The sequence below is a fragment of the Nycticebus coucang genome, chromosome X (assembly GCF_027406575.1).
Source record: "Nycticebus coucang isolate mNycCou1 chromosome X, mNycCou1.pri, whole genome shotgun sequence".
Lineage (NCBI taxonomy): Eukaryota > Metazoa > Chordata > Mammalia > Primates > Lorisidae > Nycticebus > Nycticebus coucang.
The window spans coordinates 160,583,322-160,600,603 of record NC_069804.1 but is presented as its reverse complement, the minus strand read 5'-3'; the positions used below and the strand labels follow the sequence as shown (position 1 = coordinate 160,600,603).

The 17,282-nt window shown below is 40.6% G+C and overlaps 1 protein-coding gene across 4 annotated transcripts in view; it reads left to right on the top strand.

Annotated features, from left to right (window-relative positions):
- HS6ST2 (heparan sulfate 6-O-sulfotransferase 2) overlaps positions 1–17,282 on the top strand; it is a 387,013-nt gene that overhangs the window by 168,738 nt on the left and 200,993 nt on the right. The gene's annotated exons all lie outside the window — the stretch shown is intronic.

Below are 17,282 nucleotides of genomic sequence, written 5' to 3'. Positions count from 1 at the left end.
CGTTAGTCCATTAGTGAAGCCGTGTCCTCTAGGGAGACCCCAAATGAGGTTTGATGACCATGATGGAAAGAGAGCATTCAGCCCTTTCCCCCTCTGGTTGGTCCTCCCCTCCCTACCAGGCCTTCTTCAGTCCTAGTTCTGATCAGCGTAAGGGACATCTGAAACCACTCTTTCTGACATCAACACTTTTCTCAGCCTACACAAATCACAGTGGCTCAGTTTTGTGGTTTGTTATGCAGAATACAAGAGACAGGAGGCAAAGGTGTGTCCCTGCTGTCCCTCTATTCCCTTGGGCTCACAGCAGCAGCAGCAGAGTGAGTTTTCACCTGTTATCTCTGGCCTTTGAAATATTAGCACCTCAGAAGTTTAGCCACAAATCTTCTAGGGGGGAATAGCTGGTCTGCTCTGTTTTTCCAGGCTCAAAGTTTATTTTGGAATGAAGGCTTGTTTTCCCAGGAAAGTAGTGCTCTCCTGTAATCCCCTGTCAGCTGAGCAGACCACCCGGCGTGAGGCCAGAGGAAAGACGCATCCAGGATTCTGTTCAAGTTAAAGTCAACTGACGACAAAGGGAGTAGGACACAAACCAACTGAGATATGTTACCCTCATATGTTGCCTGAATTTTAGGCAAAAGCAATAAGCAGATGACATAAACGACTGTCATTACTTTCGCATACCCAAGGTTTCATTTTGCTCATCTCCCTTGGTTAGTTTTCTATGAGCAACATGATGGTAGTTTTCTCTGGTACCATGTATGGCTTTCTGTGTCATCGTCACCAGCCTTTCACACACGCCCTCATTAGCAAGTTGATTTCTCCAATTATGCCTTACACAGGTACTTTGTATTACAAGCAATGTTAACTGTACTCATTCCAAACAGGTCCCAATTAAAATCTATAAACTCCTTAAGCCTCTATAAAATCCTCCCCATCCACTTCACAGCTTTGTATTAATATTTACCCCAGAGAGGATGAACATCTCAGCCTGTATTTGTCTGATGGACAATTTTTGTTTTCAATAAAAAGCAAAAGCCCCGTGTTTAATTGGATCCCTTAGGTATCGATTAAAACAATGCCAGTAGGATTTCTCAAGTGCTGGAATGGTTCCACAGGGCACCCTAGAACCGCTCTTTGTTTCAAATTCTTTAAGGATGCACACACTTAACCTTTTCCCTCTGACTACCATGGTATGGGACTAGCAATGCTACACACTCAAGTTCTCGGGGACAGTGGAGATCTGCAACGTGCAAGGAACCGGAGAGAAGGCCATTCTAAGCTCTACTCCCATGTTGGGCAAAGGGAGGCAGGAAAAAGATAGCAGCCCCTGGCACCACTGTCCTGCTGGCCTGCAGGGATCTGGATTTTGGGAGTTTGCTATATAACCCATCAGAAGACAGTCCTGCCAAGTCCTCTTTTCAAATCGAAAATGTTAACATTTCTTTTCATACTTTTATTTCTTAATCAACATTCACTTTTCAAGGCAGTGAAACTAATCGAAGAATGTGAAATAAATCTGGCACAAGAGAGGGAGGTAGGATGAGTAAGCTGCAAATGGGATGAAGGAGAACACAGGGGATTATTTGTAAGTATAGGTTGTCTTTCCTGTGGGGTAATTTCTCCCGCAGGTGTGAGCCAAGCTTCTGTGTCATGGGCTGCTGGGTTTGTCCCTTGAAACAACAGGCATGAGTCAGGAACAATACTTCGAAACCAGCCCCGTGGGCTCCAGTCCTTCCGGAGCTCACAGCGAACCGGATACTGTGAATGAGGCACTTTACAGACTCTTGAGAATTCATCCTCCTTCCCTCACACCCACCTCACCTTTCCCTTTCCCTGTCAGTTCAAGCTTCGCCAGCAGATAAGGAGAACAGTGTGTCTTATGAGGTATTTACAAGAGAAACAGAAAAAACGGTTTAGAATCAGGGGTCCTCAAACTACGGCCCGCGGGCCACATGCAGCGGTGTTGACTGTATTTGTTCCAGTTTTGTTTTTTTACTTCAAAATAAGATATGTGCAGTGTGCATAGGAATTTGTTCATAGTTTTTTTTTTTTTTTTTTTTTATAAACTATAGTCCGGCCCTCCAACGATCTGAGGGACAGTGAACTGGCCCCCTGTTTTAAAAAGTTTGAGGACGCCTGGTAGATTTATTGAGAACTTCCGAAGTGCAGTGGGCATCTCACACACATCTCATTTAATTATCTCCACAATCCTATGTGGTTGACAATGACATTATCTTCACAATGCAGATAAAGGAAGTGGGGCTTAGAGAAGTTGTCCTGGCATACATATTGCTCATAAAACCAGTCTGTGGCAAAACCAGATACCACAGCTCAAAGGTGAAAAAGGGCACAATAGCTTATGGGAAAATTGACACTGAAAATGTCTCAGATGAAATAAAAATGGCCCAGGTACCAGGATTTAGAGGCTCTTATGGGACAACAATGTAACTACTGCATTGCACCCACCTGTCTAAATTAGAGTCTAATTAGAGATATTTCCAATCAGATAAGCACACCCAGAGACATTGCAATTATCCCCAATTCTAACTACCAGTTTCTCTGAAATGACTTCCAAAGCCTAGAAACTCCCGTCTTGTTAATGGTGCCGATCTCCTCTTAAGGATTCTGCCTTCAGCTCCCGCTCACCATTCATGAAAAAGGAACCAAGATGGCACCTTGATTTTCTGATAGGCCACTCAAAAGAATGAAAAAGTTGTTAGGGTCAAATAATTCAACCTACAGGAATGGGCTTGTAAGAATTTTGTAGATTGAAATGATGCTATTCTAACAATTTATTTAACCCTTACTGAGTGCTTACTCTGGGTTAGGCCCTTTGATAGGCTCTGGGGACACAGACATGAAGAAATTCTTACCCTTGAGGAGATCACAGTCAGTTAGGGGAGAAAAGAAGTGAACAGATAATTATAAAACCCTCAGATAAGTGCTAGGATGAAGGTATGCAACTCCGTTCCCTGAATGCTTTGGGAGTGTGAGTGTTTGGGATGTCATAGCAGGAGAGTGGCAACTCTTATCAGAAGTTTGGAGGCTTGTCCGCCTTGGACTTGAGATCAGCCTAAAGCCAAACACTTGTCTTTTAAATGATTTTATTTTAACAGAGTCAACTCAAAAGATGTATTCTGTAGAGCTTTATAGAACCTTTTTTTTTCACTTTAAAATAACTATCTGTTTTGACATGCTTCAGGGGACACTTTAAATGTAGCACAGATAGGACAATACTTGAGTACAACAATGTATGATGCCTGAATCAGTAATACACAAACAATTTTGCACTTTCAAAAATATAAAGAAAAGTATAATGCTGAAAATCATTAACTACAAAGAGGTGACATAGCATGGTGGAACAAGCAATGATTTGTGAATAGGAAGACAAGGGTCCCTACTGGCTATTCTGCTGAGTGACCCCAGACAGTCCCTGTTCCTCTCTGGACTTAAGTTTCTTGGTGAGTAGATCGGGCGTTAGATGAAAATTTCAATCTCAGTCTCTACATTCTTTTTTTTGAGTCTCACTATGTCACTCTCGGTAGAGTGCTGTGGCATCACAATTCACAGCAACCTCACTCCTGGGCTTAAGTGATTCTCTTGCCTCAGCCTCCCAAGTAGCTGGGACTACAGGTGCCTGACACAATGCCCAGCTATTTTTTGTTGCAGTTGTCATTGTTGGGTGGCTGGCCCAGGCTGGGTTTGAACCTGCCAGCCTCGGTGTATGTGGCTGGTGCCATAACCACTGTGCTATGGGCGCCGAGCCTCTACATTCCTTTTTTTTTTTTACATTCCTTTTTTTAAGTCACTAAGGTCCTAGACTTCTATGGTAATGCTGCATCATTCTGAGATTCCAACTCGAGTATGCAGGAGATCTCCTTTTTCTTCCTTCCTGGCATGTGCTCAGGCAGCACATCCTGGGAGTCTCAGCGTTAGGTATGAGGTGTGAATGGAAAAGCAGCCCTCCCCTTATGGACGTGACTCTATTACTCCCCACCGCAAGTTCGTCAAACTTTTTGACCTTCCCTTTCTGGGTATTCCCTCCAGATGGCCAACTCAAATTCAACAGTTGGATCAGTTCCTCTTTCACAGGAACCAGTGAGAACTTGCCTCTTCTTCCCCATCCCCTCCTCCTCCTAATGCACACTCATGTGTGTAAAGATGCACATGCACAAGTTTACACATTCTGCCACCATCACTAGAGAGAAAGAATTGGATCCAAAACTCTCTTTGCACTTAGGATCACAAAGTGACAGCCAAACTTTTACACAGTTAGGCATTAAATGGAATTCCATTCTCCTTGTCAAGTTTCAGACAGGGGAGAGCCCAGAATCCCAACAGTGTGGTATTGGTAAGCACTTTTTACAGGTGATAAGCTAATCAATGTGCAGTAGGCAGTCTGAACGCTTCAGCTTTCATCTGAGTTGGAAAATGTAAGGGGCTTGGTATTATGGCTTCCATCCTTATAACTTTTCTTTGAGCTTAGCATGCTTTTTTCCCCACCAATTACTTCACTCCCTCCATCCACCAAGTACCCACTGCAATCAAGGAGAAAGGGCATGACAGATTAATTGAATCTTCGTGACTTTTTAGCACTCATGGGCTATAGACATCTTGGAATTGTAGTTACTTGTATTCCTTTTAATGGAGCCCAACACCCGCCTTCAGTCTGGGCACATTTACCAGCCCAGAATTCACTGGCTGAAGACCAGCAGGTGGGCTAATCAGGGAGCACTGAAGTTTTCTGGCTCCAAGAATATAATACAGTGTGTTTACAAATCCATCCCTCCACCTCTGCACTAAATTTTCCTTTCCTTTCTATGATTTTAGCACTTTGAGTTTACATTAAGTTCTCAGTTCTTTAAGGTAGACTGAAAAAAATTAAGAATAAAGTGTAGCTGCGCTTCACCCCCCACTGACAAAATAGGGGTAATTGGCTCTAAAGGATCCTTGTGTCTCTTGCTTCTTTCAGGGACCTTAATAGCTCTCTTGCCTTTGCTCCATGGGTTTGGCCTGCCTCTGTAGACCAAAAAGGGGGGAATGGCTGGAGGTAGTTGTCAGAGCCCAGAGCCCTGCTTGCCATGGAAAGCTTCTTGAATTTAATAGTGACCATCTGGCTGGATGCCTCTGAAGATGTTTAAGTTAAGGCCTATTTCATGAATGGACCTTTGTTTATTTCAAAGCCAGACTGCTGTTCAAACCTGATTGTTGCACTTTATGTGATGGACACTGGAAGTACAAACAAAGTTCCTTAGAAAACACTCCCGTTAAATTTACCAGTCCATGTTTGATTGCCACTTTCTGTGTAGTCAGGGCACAGCCATATACTTTTTATTGAAACCATATGGTAGGTATTTAGAGCAATCCCTAGGCCAGTCATGGTGCCATCCAGGGGAGCAAGAATTAAAAATGGGAAAATGGTATCCAGGTGGCAAGAGGAATTCAGTAGGTGGGAAGGGAAATATTTATAGTTAACGAGCTTTCATAAGAACAGAAATAAGTTAGATGTGATTTGCAGATCTGTAAGTAGGCGGTCTCTGCCTAGGAAAAAGGAAACTTGGAGAGGATTCTCAGAACTGTGCCTCACTCTTGACCCAAACCATCCTCTGTGCCCTCCTTTCCCTTGAATATACTCAATAAATAATATTAAGCTTTGAGTATTCATTGAAAATAATAAATGGTCAGTAAGTGGGGCATGCTAGCCACCATGCTAAGAGTTTTACTCACATCATCCCACATCATCTTCATGTGGATCTGTGAAGTGGGAGATGTTATTCCCATGTCACAGATGTGAAAACTGAGGCTCAGACATTAAGTTGATGAAGATCACACAGCTAGGAAGTCACAGAGCTGTGACTTGATTCAAGGTTTCTCTGATTTCAAGGCCCTTGCTGTCTATAAGTTTTGGAAGTCCAGAAAATGAAGAAAGGCACTTGTAAACTTTACTAAAGGATCACAGCCTGTCTAGGGGAAGGGTTTTGGACACATTGGCTGTGGCTCCTGTGCGCCAGCCAGAGCTGCCTAAGCAGCCCTGAGTATGGAAGCACACATGGTCTCTTTCATAGGGAAGCTTCTAGTTGGTCACATTCCTTCAGCCCCTTAGTGCAGCCTAGGAATAGTAAGGGGAATGTGAGGGGTGGCTTTGAATCACCCACAGAAAGGCATCAGCACCATGCCCTTCACTCCTGGTCTCAGTGAAGGGAAGGAAGGAGTGACCCTAGCTAGGGAGAGGAAGGGAAGAAGCTGAAGACAGATTTCTATTGCTCCCAGTTTAATCACCTTTCCCACAGCCCCCTGTGAATCCCATTGCCTACAGGCTTTTAAGGAATCAAACTGGGACTTCGGTCTTTCCAAACAAAGACTCATGCACCCTAGCAGAGTGCCAATCCTAAAATGGCCCCCAAAACATTTGGGGCCATGGAAAGGACTTTTTTTTTTTATTAAATCATAGCTGTGTACATTGATATGATCATGGGGCATCATTCACTAGCTTCACAGACCATTTACCAAGTTTCACATATACCCTTGTAAGATGCACCGCTGGTGTAATCCCACCAATCCCCTTCCCTCTACCCACTTCCCCCCTCCCTCCCCTCCCTTTTCCCCTTGTGGAAAGGACTTTGAACTAGGTGTCACAAGATCTGACATGGGGCCAGGTCTACCATCTTTGGGGCATGTGACTGTGGGCAAGTGACTTAACTGCAGCTTCAGCCTCTAGATGCTGACTAACATGATCCTTCCCTTTTGTGCATCACTGGATCATTGTAAAGATTAAATGAGGACATAGATGTGAAAGGATTTCAAAAATCTAAAGCTCCACATAAATACACGTATAACTGATTCTGAGAAATTTTAAGGAAGAGTAGCCTCATAATTGATATTATCCTTTAGATGAGAGAAAATTGGTGCTGTCTTCCCCACTTGGTGGACAGGCTTTCTCCTCCTTAAAGCACATTTCCAGAGCAGAAGGAAGCCTTCAGCTGAGCCCAAGCGCTACATTTCTGATAGGAGATTTAGTTTGAGATTTAAATGAACCCTGTCTCTCAAGACACAGCTTTGCATCTATTTTGCATTCAAATTTATTTATCTAGAGACAAAATTGTGCATTCTTTAATTCTACTCACAGCATATGCAAGGAGACCAAATGAGGTGCTGATCCAGCAAAATGGCAAGTAGCCTTTTGCTTCCCTGAAACTGCTAATTTTACAAATGGCAGAGTGTTGAAACGTGGCACGGAATATCTATTTTACTAGAATCTGGCAAAACGGGCACATATGGTCTTGTCAAGAATGAATCAAACACAATTCCAGGATTATAATTAAGTAGTTGAAATTCCAAAAGGAAGAACTGAACATGAAGAAAGTAAGATTTAGATTGCTTTTGGTGAGCTTTCTCTCAGGCTTCTTCCTTGGCACATTATCAACAGCATAGCTATTTTGATTTCTTAACCTGAGAAATGTTTAATTATAAAATATAAAACATTTTCACCCCAACTCTAATTGTACTTGATTTAGCATCTGTACACCATTGTTAGGGTACCCTATATGATAGAATGCAAGAATTACAGATCTAGAGGTCAAAGCCAAATGTCCCCATATAAATATTTAGGTTCACATTTCCCAATAAAGCTAAACTTTGGACCAGTTCCATAGCAGGCCAACCAAGATAAAGAAGAAAGATGGGGACCTTTGTAGACGAAGACACACTCTCTCAATCTCTCTCCCTTTTAGTATTTTTTCTACCTGAAGGCAAGGACCATGCCCCATTCTGGTCTGTAATCCCAGCATCTAGTAGAAGGGCTGGCATGTAAAAAAAAAAAATTGATTTGGATATTTGCAACTTGTCTTCAAAAACCATTCCCAGTGTTTCCCTTAGAGTTGCTGTGGACCTCATTTTAAGTCCTAATTGATAACTCACCATCTATACTTTAAAAACACAGGTCAACCTAAAGATGGAAATAACCCATGCACCCATGCCCTGATGAATGGGTAAACAACATGTGGCATATCCATACAGTGATGTATTATTCACCCATAAACAGGAATAATCCATGCTGTAATGTGGATGAACTATGGGGACACCACACTAAGTGGAAGAAGCTAGACACAAAAGGCCCTGTACATTTATATGAAATATCAGAGTAGGCACATCCATAGAGACAGAGAGCAGGTTAGTGGCTGCTAGGTGAAGGGAGGAGGGTGAGATTGGAAGACGATTGCAAAAGGATGTGGAGGTTCTATTTGGGATGTTGAAATCTTCTTAAATTGATCGTGGTAATGGTTGCACAACTCCAAATACATGAAAAACCTTGAATCATACACTGTATTATTTTTTTAATTTCAGATTAAGATAAGGGTACAGATAATTAGGTTTCATTGTTTGTGTTTGTGATGTAAAATCCAGGTTGTATCTCAGCCTTTCATCCAAGAGTTGTTCCATATCCCTACACTGTGCCCATTAGGTAAGCGATTACTGATCCTCTCTCGTCTCCTCTCTCTTCCCTCCCTCCTCTTTTCTCCTCCCTCCCTCCTCATCTCACCCCTCCCTCCATTTGACTTTAATGCAGTTTTTCTCTTTACGGGCATATAATTGTTCATCTGCTAGTTTCATATTAGTATTGAGTACACTGGACACTCACTTTTCCATTCTCATGATACTTTACTAAGGAGAATGTTCTTCAACTCCATCCAGATAAATATAAAAGACGTAAAATCTCCATTTTTTGATGGCTGAATAGTATTCTGTGATGTACATATGCCACAGTTTATTGATCTATTCATGGGCACTTGAGTTGGTTCCACATCTTGGTGATTGTGAATTAAGTAAGCTGTGAAAAACATTCAAGTGCAGGGTGGCACCTGTGGCTCACAAGAGTGGGGCACTGGCCCCATATGCTGGAGGTGGTGGGTTCAGACCCAGCCCCGGCCAAAAACTGCAAAAAAAAAAAAAATTCAAGTGCAAATGTCCTTATGGTAAAATGATATTTTTTACTTCTTTGCAGGATCAAATGGAAGATCTACTTTTAGCTCTTTGAGGAATCTCCATACTTCTTTCCAAAGAGGCTATATTAGCTTGCAATCCCACTAACAGTGTACTCATTCTCAATTGAAGCAACACCAAAAACAAATAAATGGGACATGATCAAGTTAAAAAGATTCTGCTCAGCTAAGGGCACAGCAAGTAAAGCGCACAGACAGCCTTCAGAATGGGAGAAGATATTTGCATGCTACAAATCTGACAAAGGGCTGATAACTAGAATGTGCAGAGAATTCAAACTAATCAACAAGAAAAGAGCAAAGAATTCCACCTATCACTGGGCAAAAGACATGAACAGATCCTTCTTTGAAGAAGACAGGCCAACAAACACATGAAAAAAATACTCATTATCCCTAATGATCAGAGAAATACAAATCAAAAACACCCTGAGATATTACCTAACCCCAATGAGAATAGCCCACATCACAAAGTCCCAACATTGCAGATGCTGGCGTGGATGTGGTGAGAAGAGAACATTTTTACACTTTTAGTGGGATTGAAAACTAATACAGCTTCTATGGAAAGAAGTATGGAGGATTCTTTTGTGTTAAAGAGCTAAAAGTAGAATTGCACTTTAAACAGGTGAATTGTATGGTATGTGAATTATGTCTGAATAAAGCCATTATATAGAAATGTTTCTCCCAGATGTTTTTGGTGTGCACTTCTAGTTCAGAAGCTGGAGCTGGATTAATAGTTCCTAACCTCATTTTTGCAGTTTTGGCTCCTCTTTTCTCCTCTCAGATCTTAGGATATTCAGGTTCCTCCCAACCTGCCTAGTTTTTTTTTGAGACCGAGTCTCACTTACCTGGTCAACTTAGGTAGAGTACCATGGTGTCTTAGCTCACAGCAACCTCAAATTCTTGAGCTCAAGTGATTCTCTTGCCTCAGACTTCCAAGAAGCTGGTTCTACAGCCATCTGCCACAATGCCTGGCTACTTTTTACTTTTTATTTATTTATTTATTGCTATTTTTTAATTTATTATTAAATCATAGCTGTGTACATTAATGCAATCATGGGGCACCATACACTGGTTTTATATACCATTTGACATATTTTTATCATACTGGTTAACATAGCCTTCCTGGCATTTTCTTAGTTATTGTGTTAAGACATTTATATTCTACATTTAGTAAGTTTCACATGTACCCTTGTAAGATGCACCGTAGATGTGATCCCACCAATCACCCTCCCTCCGCCCATCCTCCCCCCTTCCCTCCCCTCCCTCTCCCTCTCCCCTTCCCCCTATTCTTAGGTTATAACTGGGTTATAGCTTTCATATGAAAGCCATAAATTAGTTTCATAGTAGGGCTGAGTACATTGGATACTTTTTCTTCCATTCTTGAGATACTTTACTAAGAAGAATGTGTTCCAGCTCCATCCATGTAAACATGAAAAAGGTAAAGTCTCCGTCTTTCTTTAAGGCTGCATAATATTCCATGGTGTACATATACCACAATTTATTAATCCATTCATGGATTGGTGGGCACTTGGGCTTCTTCCATGACTTAGCAATTATGAATTGGGCTGCAATAAACATTCTGGTATAAATATCTTTGTTGTAATGTGATTTTTGGTCTTCTGGGTATATACCTAGTAGAGGAATTATAGGATGGAAGGGCAGGTCTATTTTTAGATCTCTAAGTGTTCTCCAAACATCTTTCTGAAAGGAATGCATTAATTTTCATTCCCACCAGCAGTGTAGAAGTGTTCCCTTTTCTCCATATCCACCCTGGCTACTTTTTAGACACAGGGTCTCACTCTTGCTCAGGCTGGTCTCGAATTCCTGAGCTCAGGCAATCTACCCACCTCAGCCTCCCAGTGTAGTAGGATTACAGGTGTGCGCCCAACCTCCTACCTAGTTTTTTTCTATTTCTGATATCAAAGAACTCCCTTCAAGAGAATTGATATCATGGAGGGGGAAACAAGAACTTTTAGTTTCAAGCTGCATCTACCCATAACCACCCTGCGCCCACTTGGGTAGGTGCTCTACCATGAAGGTCAGTACCCAGTTATCCCCACTCTCATGTTTCCTAGAGCCTGCCAAAGCCTAAATCAGGTTACTCCCTTTAAGAATGAAATAGTTTGGATATTTTTCTTCCACAAGAATTCAGTAATTCTATTAGGGAAAGCAGCTGCTACAAAATAATTCTTTTGTTTCATATAGGAAATGGTAACTTTCAAGAGAAAAATGGGTATTATTTTTAACTCTGATTTAACGTGACAAACCCAAAATAATGAGCATATACTTCATTCATTATGTCGTCTTTCTGATTATTTAAAGAAAAGAAAAAGGAAAAGAAAATCTTTCTTGCTTGTTCAAACCTTAAACTACTTTCAATTTCTGACTTTAAAGGGAGCTGATCCAAAGTAAGAAAATCTGACAAAAAATTCTTTTTATAAATTATATAATGATTTCTAAATAACGGATAATATAAAAAAACTTTTCATAAAAACTTCATCAATAAGCTTCTAGAAAGATCATATTGTGGATGAAATTATGAAGAGAGTCCTGGAGGCCCATGCTGGAAAGCCAGTGTGCCTTTCATTCAACGAAAAAATATTTGTTCAATAGTTAAAGACGAATGGTGGTATCAAATATTTGAATGTTAAAAAAAAATAAAAGTTTTTTCAAAACAGACCATGGTCTACTTAGAACATTTTTTTTGAGGGCTGTTCCTTGAATCTATGACCAAAAATAAGACTAGTATACCTATCACTTTTCCATGGCTTTGAATGTGAACGTATCTTAAGATTTTCTTTGAAGAGTCTTTAAAAACATATTTTACTAAGATCTTTCAAAATTCAACTTTTATTTTGTTTTGTTATGTTTTAAGGCAGGGTCTTGCTGTAGTACCCCGGAGTACTTGCCCAGGCTGGAATACAGTGGCGTGATCATTGCTCACTGTAACCTTGATCTCCTGGGCTCAAGCGATACCTCTACCTTAGCCTCTGGGGTAGCTGGGACTACAGTTGTGTGCAACCAGGCCTGGCTAATTTTTAAATTTTGGAGGGAGAGACTAGGTCTTTCTATGCTCCAACTCCTGGCCTCCAGCAATCCTCCTGCCTTGGCCTTCAGAAGTGCTGGGATTAGGCAGGAATCAACTGTGCCTAGCTTCAATCTATATTTTAATGTTTACCCATTGCCAGGGACCATATTTTAGTGTCCTCAGTACCCTGAACAGTGCTACTTTTAGAGATATGTATGTATCTATTTTATTCTCATTTTTAGTTACAAAGAATTATTCTGCAAACATCACCATGAAAAAGAGCCAAATACTGAGACTTCAAGGATTATTTGATACCCTATAATTAATTTCATTATGCCCCCCCAAAGAGAAATGCCATTGTGACTGAAGGAATGAATGAATGAATGGATGAATAAATTATTATCCATTCATTCAAAAATACTTGTGAGTACACATATATATACCTTGGAGATACTGAGGGCTTGGTTTCAGGCCACTGCAATAAAGTAAATAATGCAACGACGTGAGTCACATGAATTTTGTGCTTTCCCAGAGCATATAAAGGTTATGTTTATACTATACTGTAGTCTATTAAGTGTAGAATAGCATTATGCCTGGAAAAACAATGTAATAACTTAATCAAAATAACTGTATTGATAAAAATTGCTAGCAATCATCTGAGTCTTCAGGAAGCAACAATCTTTTTGCTGGTGAAGGGTCTTGCCTTGATGTAGATGGCTGTTGAGTGATCAGGGTGGTGATTACTGAAGGCTGGGGTGGCTGTGGCAATTTCTTAAAATAAGACAATAGTGAGGTTTGCTACATCAATTCTCTTTCACAAGATTTCTTGGTAGCATGTGATGCTGTATGATAGCATTTTATTCATGGTAGAACTTTCCGATCCTGACCCTGATTTATTAACTAAGTTTGTGTATGATTCTAAATCCTTTGTTGTCATTTCATCAAAGTTCACAGCATCTTTACCAGGAGTAGGTTCCATCTCAGGAAATTACTTTCTTGCTCATCCATAAGAAGCAACTCTTCACTTCTTCAAGTTTTATCATGGGATTGTAGCAGTTTAGTAGCATCTTCAGGCTCTACTTCTAATTTTAGCTCTCTCGCTATTTCTACCACATCTTTAGTTACTTCCTCCTTTTGAGCCCTCAATGCATTCATGAGGGTTGGAATCAACTTCTTATTCTCATGAATTGTGAATGTTTATAATTGCATCAAGAATGATAAGTCCTTTCCTCAGACAGCTTTCAATTTCTTTGCCCACACTTATCAGAGGAATCACTGTCATGGCAAGTATAGCCTTAGGGAAATATATTTCTTAATAAGTTTTGAAAGATGAAATTACTTGATCAGTGGGATATTGCATTAGAAGGCATGAAAACAATATTAATCTCCATGTATGTCTCCAGCAGAGCTCTTAGGTGACCAGGTGCATTTTCTTTTTTTTTTTTATTAAATCATAGCTGTGTACATTAATATGATCATGGGGCACCATACACTTGGTTCATAGATTGTTTGACACATTTTAATCACACTAGTTAACATAGCCTTCATAGCATTTTCTTAGTTACTTTGCTAAGACCTTTACATTCCACATTTACTAGGATTCACATATACCCTTGTAAGATGCACCGCAGGTGTAATCCCATTAATCCCCCTCCCTCCACCTACCTCCCCCCTCCCTCCCCTCCCTTTCCCCCTTCTCCCTATGAGAAGTAATATTTAGAAAGGAATCTTTTTTTTCTGAGCAGTAGTTCTTAACAGTGGGCTTAAAATATTCAGTCAACCATGCCATAAATGGATGTGCTATCATGCAGACTCTGTTTCATTTATAGAGCACAGACAGAGTAGATTTAGCATAATTCTTAAGGAACCTAGGATTTTCAGAATGGAAAATAAGCATTGGCTTTAACTTAAAGTCACCAACTGCACTGGCCCCTCACAAGCCAGCCAGCCTGTCCTTTGAAGTTTTTGAAGCCAGGCTTTGACTTTTCCTCCCTAGCCTAGCTATGAAAGTCCTATATAGCATCTTCTTTCAATAATCAGACTATTTCATCTATATTGAAAATTTGTTATTTGGTTTTACCACCTTTATGAGTTACCTTAGCAATATCTTCTGGGTAATTTGCTGTAGCTTTTACATCAGCACTTGCTGCTTCACCTTGTATTTTCGTGTTATAAAGACTGCTCTTTCCTTCAACTTCATGAGCCCACCTCTGCTAGCTTCAGATATTTCTTCTGCAGCTTCCTCATCTCTCTTGGCCTTCATTGAATTGAAGGGAGTTAGGGCCTTGCTCTGGATTAAGCTTTAGCTTCAGGGAATGTTGTGGCTGGTTTGATCTTCTATCCAGATCACTAAAACTTTCTCCATACAAGCAATAAGGCTGTTTTGCTTTCTTATCATTTGTGTGTTCACTGAAGTAGCACTTTTAATTTCCTTCGAGAACTTTTCCTTTGCATTCACAACTTGGCTAACTGTTTGATGCAAATTCAAAAGGCCTGGCTTTCAGCAGGAGGCTTAGCTTTTAGCCTACCTTGCCTTTTTGACATGCCTTACTCATTAATCATTTCTTCACTTAATCATTTCTAGCTTTCAATTTAAAGCGAGAGACATGTGACACTTCCTTTCATTCAAATACTTATAGCCCAATGTAGGGTTATTAATTGGTCTAATTTCAATATTGTTATGTCTTAGGGAATAGGAAGACCCAAGAAGGAGAAAGATGGGAGAATGGCCAGTTGGTAGAAGTCAGAACACACACAACATTTATCAATTAAGCTCACCGTCTTATATGGGTACAGTTCATCGTGCCTCAAAATAATTACAATAGTAACACCAATGATCACCGATAATCGATTACAATAACACATATAATAATGGTGAAAAGATTTGAAATATTGTGTGAATTACCAAAATATGACCCAGAAACATGAAGTGAGTGAGCACATACTGGTGGAAAAATGGAACCAACAGACTTGCTCAATCCAGGGTTGCCTCAAACCTTCAATTTGCAAAAATCACAATATCTACAAGCAATAAAGCAAAGTGCAATAAAATGAGGTATGCCTGTATCTATTTTCTGAATTCATTTTTGGTTGCATAGAATCAATCTGTAAACATCACAAAAAAGAGAGTCTTCAAGGATTATTCAGTACCCTACAATCAGTTTTGTGACCAAACAGATAATTGCCTTGAATGACTAGAGGGATGAATGAATGAATGGATGGATGAGTACATATTATCTATTCATTCAAAAATACTTTTGAGTATATAATGTCAATGGTGGTAAGTTCTCTAAATGGAGAAGAATCAAGTGTTATGAGAGCATGTACAGGGTGTTCATAAAGTTTGTAGTGCTCTCTAAAGTAGACAACTATTTGATTTTTTTTATTTTTTTGAGACAGAGTCTTACTTTGTCACCCTTGGTAGAATGCCTAGATATCATAGTTCACAGCAACCTCAAACTCTTTGACTCAGGCGATCCTCTTGCCTCAGCCTCCTGAGTAGCTGGGACTATAGGTACCCGCCATAACACCCAGCTATTTTTAGAGATGGGGGTCTCATTTTTGCTCAGGCTGGTCTTGAACTCGTGAGCTCAGGCAGTCCACCTGCCTTGGCCTCCCAGAGTGCTAGGATTACAGGCGTGAGCCACCACACCCAGCCACATGACTATTTTAAATTGCACGCATAAACTTTATGGACTCCCTGTATTAGGGACCTGTACTCCAGCCTGGCATGTCATGTTTAATCTGATACCTAAAGGTGAATAGAAACGAAGAGGGGTAAGGCTGGGAGGAGAGTCCACGTAGAGGCAACGTGTGATGCCAGGAATGGAGGACAAAGGTAATAAGAAAGTATCTGGAATAAAGACAAACAAAAAAGCAAAGAGAAAGACAAAGGGAATGAAAAGGGTTAAAGGTACAATTTTGAAGATGACAAAACAGCGGGAGGACAACTAGCATGCTAGGAGTGGTGGTGCAGGAAGGGTGAGGAAATTTAAAATACTAAATCTTTGTAGTTTGAAAGACTTGGTTAACCAGAGTGATTCATTCCTAAATTATGCCTCGTATTCAGAATTTTATGGAAAAGCAAGCAGGCTGGCCCTGGGCTTTTCTAAACACAAACTGCCGCTTCAACTTCAACATCTGACGGAGGTTCTGATAATAATAAAGCCTACATTTTATAGCTAAAAACAGAGTACTTACTGTTAAAATTTACAAAGCAGTGCTCACATGCCAACCACTGTTCAGGTGTTTGCTCTATCTTACCTCATTGATTTCTCAAAAGAACTCTCTGGATAGAAGTGATTATGATCCCCATTTATAGACTGGGTAACTGAGGCACAGAGAGGTTATGTTTCTCGCCTATGGTCACACAGTTCATAAGTGGTACCCCAGACCCTGGGCTTAACTAAAAAATCATTTAGCTGGTTAGCAGCTGATTCATGAATGGAGTCTGCTAATTTCTGGTAGAGCGCCCTTACTTCAGTGCCAACCAGCATTCTATGGAGCTCCCTCCATTGAGTGTAAATAACTTTAGAACCCATAGTGATTGCAAAGATGAGAACAAACCCTTTGGTCTCCCTGTCTCCACTTTTTTTAAATGTTTCTAGCTCTGGGAGGGGGTGACCCAGCCTTACCTGGAGTTGGGTTGCCTCTGGTTTGGCCCCCTTCATCATGGTGTTGCCATTTGAGCAGTGAGTGTTTTGGCGCTGGCAGGAGTATTTTAACACTTCAGTTCTGTTCAGCAATCATGTTAGAAGCCATCCTCCAAGTGTCCAGTGATGTTAATGTGTCTCTTTATGAGTGATTTGTAGGCAAATGGGCTGCATTATAGGGTGATGTTCTGAACAGGAAACCAAAATATGACAAACAATGGTAGAGATTAGATTTCAAGGGCATCGAGTAAACTTGCTGTCTGGATTTCCAGAGACGATTTGATTAGGAGGAAAAATGCATCTTTGCTTCATCATTTCAAAGCAATTTCATGCTTCAGTTCTCCATACTTCTGTCTTCCGAACACCTCCAAGGGCCACACTTGAGCCTCAGCATCGGCCTGAAGTCTTGTGTGATGGAGTTGCCATCCGAGGTGTCTCTGGGGGTTATGTTGAAAGCTACATGCCAATATTTGACTTTGATAGAACATTTAATCATATTCTTTCACCTCAATTAAGTTGAGAAGACTCCAATGTAGCTTTTAAATTGAAAAGTAGAACTGAATGAGAAGGTTTATAGCAAATATTGAAAAGCTAGGAGAGAGCTAACAAATG